Source organism: Scleropages formosus, chromosome 12 (genome assembly GCF_900964775.1).
Source record: "Scleropages formosus chromosome 12, fSclFor1.1, whole genome shotgun sequence".
Lineage (NCBI taxonomy): Eukaryota > Metazoa > Chordata > Actinopteri > Osteoglossiformes > Osteoglossidae > Scleropages > Scleropages formosus.
Window position 1 is genome coordinate 34,374 of NC_041817.1, and position 11,641 is coordinate 46,014.

General features: G+C 43.9%; 1 long non-coding RNA gene across 1 annotated transcript; it reads right to left on the bottom strand.

The window, feature by feature from the left end:
• Positions 1-1,540: 1,540 nt before the first annotated feature.
• On the bottom strand, positions 1,541-8,360 carry LOC114912038 (uncharacterized). The gene is made up of 3 exons (XR_003798042.1): positions 8,141-8,360; positions 1,822-1,986; positions 1,541-1,735 (listed from the first exon to the last, which is right to left on the bottom strand). It is a non-coding gene; the product is annotated as an uncharacterized LOC114912038 (long non-coding RNA).
• Between the last annotated feature and the right edge of the window lie 3,281 nt (positions 8,361-11,641).

The window sequence follows — 11,641 nt, forward strand, 5'->3', positions numbered from 1 at the left end:
CAGGGGGCGCGGTGGCGCAGTGGGTTGGACCACAGTCCTGCTCTCCAGTGGGTCTGGGGTTCGAGTCCCGCTTGGGGTGCCTTGCGACGGACTGGCGTCCCGTCCTGGGTGTGTCTCCTCCCCTTCCGGCCTTACGCCCTGTGTTACCGGGTTGGCTCCGGTTCCCCGTGACCCTATATGGGACAAGCGGTTCTGAAAATGTGTGTGTGTGTGTGATTACTAAGCATTTTATGCACAGGCTCCTCAGGTTTTGGATGTCTGAGCCACAAATTGCTAAAGGCAAAAACATCTTCCAGTTTATTTGTGATTGCACTTTTCTTTAACTCTTTTTTAAAAACATCTATGGAGGAATAAACATGACCTGCGTTTACCCTCTGAGCTGAGAGATGGCAGTAAAGAGCAGCCAAATGGAAGAGAAGTGCGGGACACCTGAATTCAGCTCACTTCCACAGTGTTTACAGCTCCTGTCTAGGGATCCTGAGTGTCAGCGATCAACAGCAAGATGAGGAACGCTACGTACGCTTATGGGATCAATCAATCAGTCATTACCTGGCATTCAATGGGAACTTGTGGAGGTCACATATTTTTATTTACATTTATTCAGTTAGCAGACACTTTTCTCCAAGGCGACGTACATCCCAGCAAAAATACAATGTGTTCATTACATTAGGAGAAAGAGACACGTGATTCTTAAGTACAGTTAGTTTGTTTCTTTCCACCATATGAACCAATGTTCAGTCATATTTTGAGTCATTGTTAAATTCTGCAACGGAGTGTCATCACATGCAGAGTGTACCCTGCCTAGCCTTGGGCTCTGTGCTTCTGGAACAGGCTCTGGACCACCGGGACCCCAAACTGGCCAAGTGGTTAACAACAGGAAAGGTGAAGTGGATCATTTTTCAATTGGAACACAGCTTGAAGTCCATCCAAGATGCCATTCACCAACATTATAATTACTTGTTAAACACTGGCTTACAAATTGTTATGTTCTAGAATGCCCAGGAGGGGTGGGCTACCACTGGCCCGTGGACCCCCAGAGGTTTTTTTCTCCCTCAACTTTCAGTTGGGAGTTTTTGTTCCTTTCCCCGGTGGCCAGTAGGTATACTTATAGCTCTATAATAAGTTCTTCATTATGGCAGCCATTAGTTGACCGTCTTCTTTGTTTGGATCCGTTTTTCTTGCCTTATGTCTGTATTAAAGCGCTCTGTGTCACTGCATGAGAAGAGCGCTTAATAAAAAAATAAAATAATAATAATAAAAATACTAATGTCTCTAAAGGTTTTTTTTTTAACCTATTATAGCTATCTGAGACATTTACAGAAACCAATCAGCAAATCAATCAAGTGACACCTCAATAACAATTAACCTTCCATGGATTGTGACTCGGTGGTGAAAAATGACTTTGGACTTACAAACAAAAAAGACTTCCGAACACACATGGAGCCCCAGTTGTGTTTGCAGCTGTGAGTTCCGAGGACTAGTCAGTGAGCTTGTGAGATACACAGTGCGTTTAGAGACTGTGCAGAGATATGGAGCGGGAGCCTCTTACCCTTCGCTGGTAAGAGAGGAGTTGTAGGACATGGCCCTGGGAGACGGGTCGTAGTCGGAGTCCGAGCGGTACAGGAAGGACTCGCGCCGCTGGCTCAGTGGGAAGTAGGGGTGCAGCAGCAGACCTGGACTCGTCTGCAAAGCCAGAGGACTCCGTTCTTGGGATGGAACATTGTCCACCTCCAGGCTGTGAGAAACACGCAACTTGTGAGACCAGGGAGGGACTAGTGGAAACATTCACCTGGCCAGGTGCGCCTCCCGCATGGCTCCTACCTGTCCGAGTCGGCGTGAGCGATGGCGATACGCGTTCTGCCGTCAGACGATACATTCGGGATGGAACTTACGTCGGACAGGGACTCGATTCTTTCGAAAGACGCCGTCTCGGCTACCGTTGTTTGACTCCTTGCTCTGGACGCTCTGCATGCTCTGCCTCGCTCTCTAAAGGAGAGATGTAATGCTGCACGCTGTATGAAGGAGCAGGAACTAACAAAGACAAACTGGGTGAGAAAACTGTTGTGTTGATGCTCTCATACACAAGTAGAGACTGAAACAGGGCATGGTGACCCAAAGCTGGAAAAAAGATAACGCGTTTGCGTCAAGTGCGGAAAACAGAATAAGGTTCAGGTGTTTGCAAAATCCCCAGAAAAGAAAAAGCCCGAGAAAGCGGAGAGTTCCAACCCTAACCCTAGCTCCAACCCTGACTGTCACATCCTGAGCTGTGACAGGCATGCCGGTAGCAAAGAATCAGTAAGATGCCAGCAAAAATACCATTGAAGTATTGACTCTTGCTGTTGCTGCTGCCTGTTCACATGCATTTCACTTTGTGCTGTTACACTGTTTGTTTTGGTCCAGTATTTCACTTAACATTTTCTGTTTGAACCAGGTTTGCTGCTGGGGGAAAGGCCTACCGGTATCCGTTTGTCCTTAACTATTAACATTTCTTAAATTAAACTACGACAAGTACATCATGCAGTTTTCAAGGATCATTTCTGTAGTTTCTTTCCTTAGCCTTCAGCAGTTTAACATTTTTCTTGTGCTGGTTAGCCTGTATTGCAAACCAGATGGACTGAACCGCTTGGGGTATTTCTAGGTGGGAGTCCTTGGGCTCCCTAGGGGTGATTTACTGTGTAATGGGATAAATGTTTTTGTATACTGTAAGATAGGGATATTTATAATAGACAAATGTTTCATATGGTTTGTATGGTTTTCTATTTATGTTGGGTGTTATTCTTGAGAATATGCATTTTGGAATTAGTTGTTGAGGCTGTTATGGTGTAGCCAGAAGGGCGAAGTTTCTGCTATAAAGCTTGTATTTGGTCACTAATTAGGAGACTCACGCAGACTCATGGGGGAGACATTACTCTGCAACAAAAAACTAAAAAAATTCTCTGACAACACATGCGATTCTCCCACAACTGGACACCCCATAAACACACACAACTCCTTTACACACCCCCCAGCAACGCTTCATTCACCAGCATCATTCCACCATGCACAAACACACCGAAAACAAAACTGACATGTTACAACCTGGAAGAGAACACATGTTGCCAGAGCAACCAAAATACAACTGTGCAAACGAAGTCCATAACTCTCCTCAGCCTAACCTTAACCCTAGCCCAAGCTCACACCCAAAGACGTGCTCCGAACCTAGCCCTAGCTCACACCGTAACCCAAGCTCTATGTGTAGCTCCAGCCCTAACCCTAGCTCCAACCTTAGCCCAAGCTCCAACCCTAGCTCCTGCTCTATCCATAATTCCAACCCTAAAACTAGCTCCAACCCTAACCCTAGCTGCAGCCCTATCCCTAGCTCCAACTTTAACCCTAGCTCAAACCCTAACCCTAGCTCCAAACCTAAAACTTGCTCCAGCCCGAATCATAGCTCAAACACTACCCCTAGCTCCAACCCTAACCCAAGCTCTATACTGAGATCCAGCCCTAACCCTAGCTCAAACCCTCACCTAAGCTCTATCCCCAACTCCAGCTAAAACCTTAGCCTCAACCTTAACCGTAGCTCCTGCCCTATCCATAGATCCAGCTCTTACCCTAGCTCCAACCCAAACCTAAGCTCCAACTATAACCTTTGCTGCAACCCTATGCCTAGCTCCAAATAACCCATTTTATTATACCTTCATCCCCTAATAACATTACGTGACAGACAGTACAAAAAAAAAAAAAAATGGAGGCCTGGATGAAAAGTAACATGTATATACTCCAGTCCCATTATGAAGGCATAATACACACACAAAAACCAACTTCTGACTTAGCCAGTGTGGCAGAATGGGAGGTGGTGGTGAAGTTGGCAAAAAGTAGATACAGACACCAATTAAAAGAAGAAACATTGATCAGAACGATGTATATCCTGGGTCTTAATAAATGAACGGAAAACAGTGAGGAAAAAGACAGGGTCAGAACAGTAACCTGTCTGAGGCCAGCAAACAGCCACCGGACATACGCACAAGTAAGAAACATGGAACAGAACAGAGTAGGAACGGGTAGGACAGGTAAAACAATAGCAGAAGTACATAGGGAAGCAGACACACCACCTAGGGCTCCACAGGATGGACAGACAGAGCGGGACAAAAGGAAAAACAAAACAAACAGAAAGTGGCTACAGTGAAGTAAATAAACAGAATGACAAAGGGAAGGAGACGGAAGACACAGGCAAGGGAACGGGAGGAAAGGGACAGAGACGTAGAGGACCTATAAGAACCAGCACCAGCGTAGGGTCCCAGGAGGTAGCAATAATTGAGGCCCTCCCAGAGAGCAGAACAGCTGTGGAAAAACAGACAAGCGGGGAGGGAAACAGACAGACTACAGTGGAAAGGACACACAATTTACTGAAAGTAGAACAGGCCATAGGCGGCAGTGCAATACTCAGTACAGAAAGGGGTGTGGAACAGGAGCAAACAGATAACATAAGAAACATGCACAGGAGCCGGAGCCCCCCCCCGCCCGTCAATTCGGAGGAGGAAGAACTGGTGCCACACACTGCAGTAGCACTTCAGATACCTGCACAACACTCGGCCACGGAGAGGAAGATTGCAGAGTGGGAATCAGAAGTAAGGGAACCGACCGTAATTATAGGGGATAGGAAGAATCGCAGGCACCACGCCGAACGGGGTTCAGGTAGACAGCTACCCAGAGGCCAACTTCTTTCACATAGCCAAAATATTAGGAAAAAAAAAAAGACAAACATACACCTCCAGACATAACAGGTAATATTAGCTGCAGGACTTCATAACCATCTGCAACAACCGTACAAGACAGCTATCGAGCGATTACAGCACATGTGGAGGGCGGCAAGGGAAACTTTCCCGAATGCCTCCATACACACGCCCCTGATACAATACTCGGACACGTTACCCAGGGAGCAAAAGAACACACTGGACACCATCAACAGACACACTGAGCAACACGGGAGTTCATTACTGATGATCAACAAACTTCTCTTCAAAATTGACCGTCTTAACGTAACACGGTGGACAACAGGAACAGTGCATTTGACCGTCAGACACTGGCTGGACCAGTTAAACTTTTAAGGGTGGAGACGTGCGACAAAACACAAAGCACACCAACATTATCAACTTGTCCAAAACGTTCACCCTGACAAAACCGGAAGAGGAACTTCTGGAGAGAGGCCTCACTTCCATTCCCACACCAGATGGACCAGATTTGGGGGAACTCCTCAGGGACATCCATTCATACAAGAGAAAATTAAAACTATTAGACCACTTCAATTTCCAACAAAAGAAACGGCTAACCCCATTTACCAAATCATCTAAATAGGAACCAAATTTGAAACAAGTCAGTCCCAATATTCGGAAATTAATCAAATACAACAATAAAATAATACGATCCATCACATACACACACACACACACACACACACACACACACACACACAACCAAAAACGTAACCTCAGCCCACCCTTAAAGGGGGCAATACAGACACTAAGGAAAAACAAACATATAGTTTTTAACCCGGCAGGCAAAGGTTCTGCAATCGTAATAATGGACACACAACAGGACAAATACGAAGCCACTCGACAACTAAGTAATATAGAATACTACACTCCGCTCCCGCATCCACTGGGACCGGAAACAAGTCGAGATTTTAACACAGTTATAAATCAAACAGTACATAACAAAAAAACAAAAACATTACTTAACGGGACCTGAAATTCTGCGGGACTGAAATTTCTACCTCCTCCCAAAAATACACGCAGACCCCGAAACATGGATGATCCCTGGAGAGATCCCCAAAGGAAGACCTACCGTGTCAGACTGCAATAGTGAAACGTACCATATAGCAAAGTACATTGGCAGCTACCTGAACCCTCAGTCCCAGCTACATCCCAGCTACCTGAAAGGCCCCATACGACTTCATTAGCAAGCTGGAGAACGTTTCTGTTCCAGAGGATGCAATTTTATTCACTACTGACATCAACAGCCTGTACACAAACATTGCCACAGATTTGGGCCTAGAAGCAGTAAGGAGACTCTTCAACAAGTATCCAGACCCGAATAGACCAGATGTGGAAATACTAAAACTACTGGACATAAGCCTAACCAGAAACGACTTTGTATTCGACTCCAAAAGCTACTTACAGATCCAGGGCACAGCAATGGGCAAGAAATTTGCAGCACCTATGCTAACATATACATAATATATGGCAGACTGGGAGCAAACATTATTTGACGAATGCCCAATCAAACCACTTCTCTACTATAGATGTCTAGATGACATTTTCACAGTGTGGCACCACAGCCTCACAGACTTCAACACTTTCACAGCTATAATGAACACACACCACCCAAAAATAGCAGTAAAACAACACTGGGACACACGGGAAGTAAACTTCCTGGACACCACTGTATATTACAGTGAATCTCAGAATGGCCTTAAATCTCAAAAAACTAAAGTCTTTCTCAAAATAACAGACAAACATTTTCTGCTACACAAATCCAGTTATCACCCTAAGCACACATTCAAAGGAATAATAAAACTGCAGCTGATCAGGTTCCACAGAATCCGTTCAGAACGAATTCACGACACGGTGGCTCAGCGAGTAGCGCTGCCGTCTCTAACCCCAGCTCCAGGCAAAACCTTAGCCCCAAGCTCTCGTGCCTGGGTGGTGTGACAGAACGTGGGTTTGATCCCTGCTCAGTCTGTATGGAGTTTGCATGTTCTCCGTGTCTGCGTGGGTTTCCTCTGGGTGCTCCGGTTTCCTCCCACAGTCCAAATACATGCTGTTCAGGCTCCCCCTTAGTGTGTGTGAGTGTCACAGAGTGAGTGCTTGTAAGTAGTGTATCTAGTAGCATAGTCACCTTGGTGAATAAGGTGTGTGGGTTAGTACACTACATAATGTTCGTTGTAAGTCGCTTTGGAGAAAAGTGTCCGCTAAGCAAATAATTGTAAATGTAAATCATCGTGCTCCAAAATGTCATACCTCTGATAAAGTACTCTCAACAGCAAACTAAAAAACTGTTTCACTGAAATCAAGGAAGGGTATCCAGCCCACCGCTGCAAAACACACATACATTGTCTGAAGCGCTCGTCCCATACGGGGTCCCAGGGAGGCCTAAAGCAAGTCTAACCCAAGCCTAACCCAACAAGCCAGCCATCCAGCCAACCCACTAACAATACATTGTCTCACACACATTGTCTGAACCGCTTGTCCCATACGGGGTCACGGGAAGACGGAGCCTAACCCGGCAACACAGGGCGTAAGGCTGGAGAGGGAGGGGACACACCCAGGACAGGACCACACGCCAGTCCATCACAAGGCACCCCAAACGGGACTGGAACCGCAGACCCACCGGAGAGCAGAATCCGGTCCCCATTGCACCATCATGCCCCCCACTTGCTATAAACTGATTTTTTTTTTAAAAAAAAGTTCACATTTTTTTCCCACAAACTTAAATGTGCAGCATAGTTTATAATACACAGTACGACAACTACAGCGGAGCCTCAGAACTCGAATGCTTCGGAACACGAACTCTTCGACTGGGCGAAGCCTGCAGTGCTGCGGCACCACGCCCCCGTGCTGTAATTTTTTTTAAAAAGTTCACATTTCTTCCAAGAACTTAAATGTGTATACATTGTGTAACACGTGGTGTAATGTTTTGTTCTTAGGCCAGTAGGTTCGCCTGTGGAGGGGTAAATAAACTGGACCACTCGATTTGGGGCAATTATTAAAATTAACTATTAAACTTTACCAAAAAACTGTGTTTCTCTTGTTTTCTCATATATATATACACAGGATTTTCAGTAAAACATTACCTTAAATAACATGAAACTGAACTCTGATAAAGCAACAAGGAAAAAAATAACAATTTGCTTACACACAATACACACCATACAAATTGTAGCAACTAAGAGTTAGACTAGGTCAGGTGCACCCCAATATTATAACTATTTAGGCATACCCAAGCTAACACTTTAACAATTGGAGTTTAACACACCAGTGTGAAACAATCACCAGTGCCAGTTCAATATTAACAGTTCAAATATTAATTTCTCACTGTTTCCAGCTATTCCCACTCAGCTACTGTACGAACTAAACAAATCTGCGGGCAGAACACCTACCACACTCTGTGGAAATCATGCGTCTCAGTCACAGTCAGTCCTCCAAGGCTCGGTTCTTCGGGTGGTTCGCCATCATCGTCATAGCGTAGAAGTTCGTTGTTGCTCCATGGGGGGGAAGTAAAACTGACCGAATCCGTCTGCAACCGAAACAACAGTGGAAGGACTTTCTCAAATTCTTTAACTTTATCCCACTAGAAAAAAATTTCGCTTGTCAGCTCGATTCACGAGGGAAGGCGGGACTTCCAATTGTGCTCCCACCCTATTAGATGATTGAAGAAGTCAATCAACTCAATAAAAAAAAAGAGGAAAAAAATAAAAAAAATTCATCCCTATCATAAATTTACTTCCCTTAGTTTATATTAAACCTGCTAAATCATGTAATATATTGTACAATGTATTTACAGGCATACAATTCCAGCAGACATATACTACACAAGAACAGTGGAGCCTCTGCACTCGACCGCTTCGAAACTCGACCGCTTTGAAACTCGTACTGATCGGACCTGGCCAAGCCCGCTGAGGCACCACGCCCCCGGCGCGCTGTGAATGGATTTCTTAATAAAAGTTCACATTTTATCCAAGAACTGAAATGTGTATACTTTGCAGTACATTTATAATACACAGCACAGTACATAGCAAGTTAAATGGAGCCTCTGCACTCGACTGCTTTCAAACTCGACCGCCTTCAAACTCGTACTGATCGGACCTGGCCAATCCAGCTGGGGCACCACGCACCCGGCGTGCTTGGATTTTATAATAAAAGTTCACATTTCATTTAACAACTTAAACGTGTATACTTTGCAGTACATTTATAATACACAGCACAGTACATAGCAACTTAAATGGAGCCTCTGCACTCGACTGCTTTCAAACTCGACCGCCTTCAAACTCGTACTCATCGGACCTGGCCAAGCCCGCTGAGGCACCACGCAACCGGCGCGCTGTGAATGGATTTTAAAGTAAAAGTTCACATTTGTCCCAAGAACTTAAACGTGTATACTTTGCAGTACATTTATAATACACAGCACAGTACATAGCAACTTAAATGGAGCCTCTGCACTCGACTGCTTTCAAACTCGACCGCCTTCAAACTCGTACTGATCGGACCTGGCCAAGCCCGCTGAGGCACCACGCAACCGGCGCGCTGTGAATGGATTTTAAAGTAAAAGTTCACATTTCATCCAAGAACTTAAACGTGTATACTTTGCAGTACATTTATAATACACAGCACAGTACATAGCAATTTAAATGGAGCCTCTGCACTCGCCACCTTTGAAACTCGACCGCCTTGAAACTCGTACTCATCGGACCTGGCCAAGCCCGCTGAGGCACCACGCCCCCGGCGTGCTTGGATTTTATAATAAAAGTTCACATTTTATTTAAGAACTTAAACGTGTATACTTTGCAGTACATTTATAATACACAGCACAGTACATAGCAACTTAAATGGAGCTGCTGCACTCGACTGCTTTGAAACTCGACCGCCTTGAAACTCGTACTCATCGGACCTGGCCAATCCCGCTGGGGCACCACGCACCCGGCGCACTGTGAATGGATTTCTTAATAAAAGTTCACATTTTATTTAAGAAAATAAACGTGTATACTTTGCAGTACATTTATAATACACAGCACAGTACATAGCAACTTAAATGGAGCCTCTGCACTCGACTGCTTTGAAACTCGACCGCCTTCAAACTCGTACTCATCGGACCTGGCCAAGCCCGCTGAGGCACCACGCCCCCGGCGTGCTTGGATTTTACAATAAAAGTTCACATTTTATTTAAGAACTTAAACGTGTATACTTTGCAGTATATTTATAATACACAGCACAGTACATAGCAACTTAAATGGAGCTGCTGCACTCGCCTGCTTTGAAACTCGACCGCCTTGAAACTCGTACTGATCGGACCTGGCCAATCCAGCTGGGGCACCACGCACCCGGCGCGCTGTGAATGGATTTCTTAATAAAAGTTCACATTTTTTGCCTTGTCCAATAGTGGGTCATGATGGTCCAGAACCAATCCCAGTACAAGAATGCTAAATTGGACAAAATACACTGTAGAAAGGAAAATGAAGTGGACTCGAATTCCATTATATTTGGTTTGTTTTGAGTTGGAAATCACTAAGTTCTCACAGCTCTTTATCCATTTTCTCTATTTTGCCAAATTATGAGCTCTTGAGACCATATAAATATGCTGCTAGACAGATAGACTTCTAGATAGATCCATGTGTTGACCTCACACTGCTCTACAGACTTTAAAACATTCAGCTTCTCACTTAAGAGTAGATTTTCTTTTTTCTAATAAGTTATATAAAGATACCCAATAAGGTGTTAAAGAAAACAACAAATCCACATTCTTAAAAGAAATAAAAGTGTTTAGAATGCCCAGGAAGGGTGGGCAGCCACTGTAACTTGGACCCTAGGAGGTTTTTTATTTTGTCTTTCGGTTGGGGAGTTTTTTTACTCCTTTTCACTGTGACCAGTTGTCTTATCGATAGCTTTAATAATTAATATAGTTATTGTAGTACTTTAATGCATAGCCAGCCTTTTAGGTGTATTATATCTCTGAACAAATGTTCAGTGCTCCATGTGTGCCTTGCTTTCTTAATCTTTACAAGCTCTTAACTCTTAATATCATTCAGTTTTCAGTAAGGTAAATTAGGTTGAGGATTTTACCATTATTGCTTCTGTATATGATCATATTTACCAGAAATTATACAGAGATTTAAGAAACATTGTATGTTGAGATCAGATTTGCCGCGTAAAAACAAGGAAAATTTCTTTGTTTCTGTGAAATCCACTTTTACTTTCAAGTATTTAGTTAGATTTTCCAATTCACAGTAATTAAGCATGTGTTGTAAATACAATTGACGTATCGTTGGTTCTTATCCTATAACTCAAATACGGCTACGTCCAGTGTTTTTTTTGTTACTTTTTTACGTTTTTTGCGGAATCGTCCGTGTTTCCAAATTAGCGCGGCATAAAAACGTCAGTCAGGACCCCGCCAATCAGCGCGCAGAATGACGTCATACGATTGATCATGTCGTTCAGTTTCCCGAGTGAACCGTGTATTTGGGGTATCGTCCGTACCTACGGTGGTACTATCCAAAGTTGGTGTTTTTACTTAGTGCAGCATTTCCAAATGATTTTTTTCATAACCGAAACTTTTCGCTAGAAAACTGTTAGGACGTAATGCTTAAAATATAAACGTTGATCAGATTATCACGACCTTTATTTGGCTTATTATGCTTCATAATGTAGTTGGTGGATACGACAGTTTATTTTATTTATGTTATTACAGTGTAACATTCTTGCCATTTGAGTAATCGCGAAAAGTGCAAAATGTCCTGTACCAGGATGCTAAGTGCTACAACGTAAAGTGCAGGAGGAGGAACTAGGGACTGTGTTCTGTTTTATCTAAGGGTTACGGTAAAAGAGTAAGGGGGTTAGGCAAAATGTATACTTTTTTGTTCCACCGTCAAACACAAGAAAGAGCATTT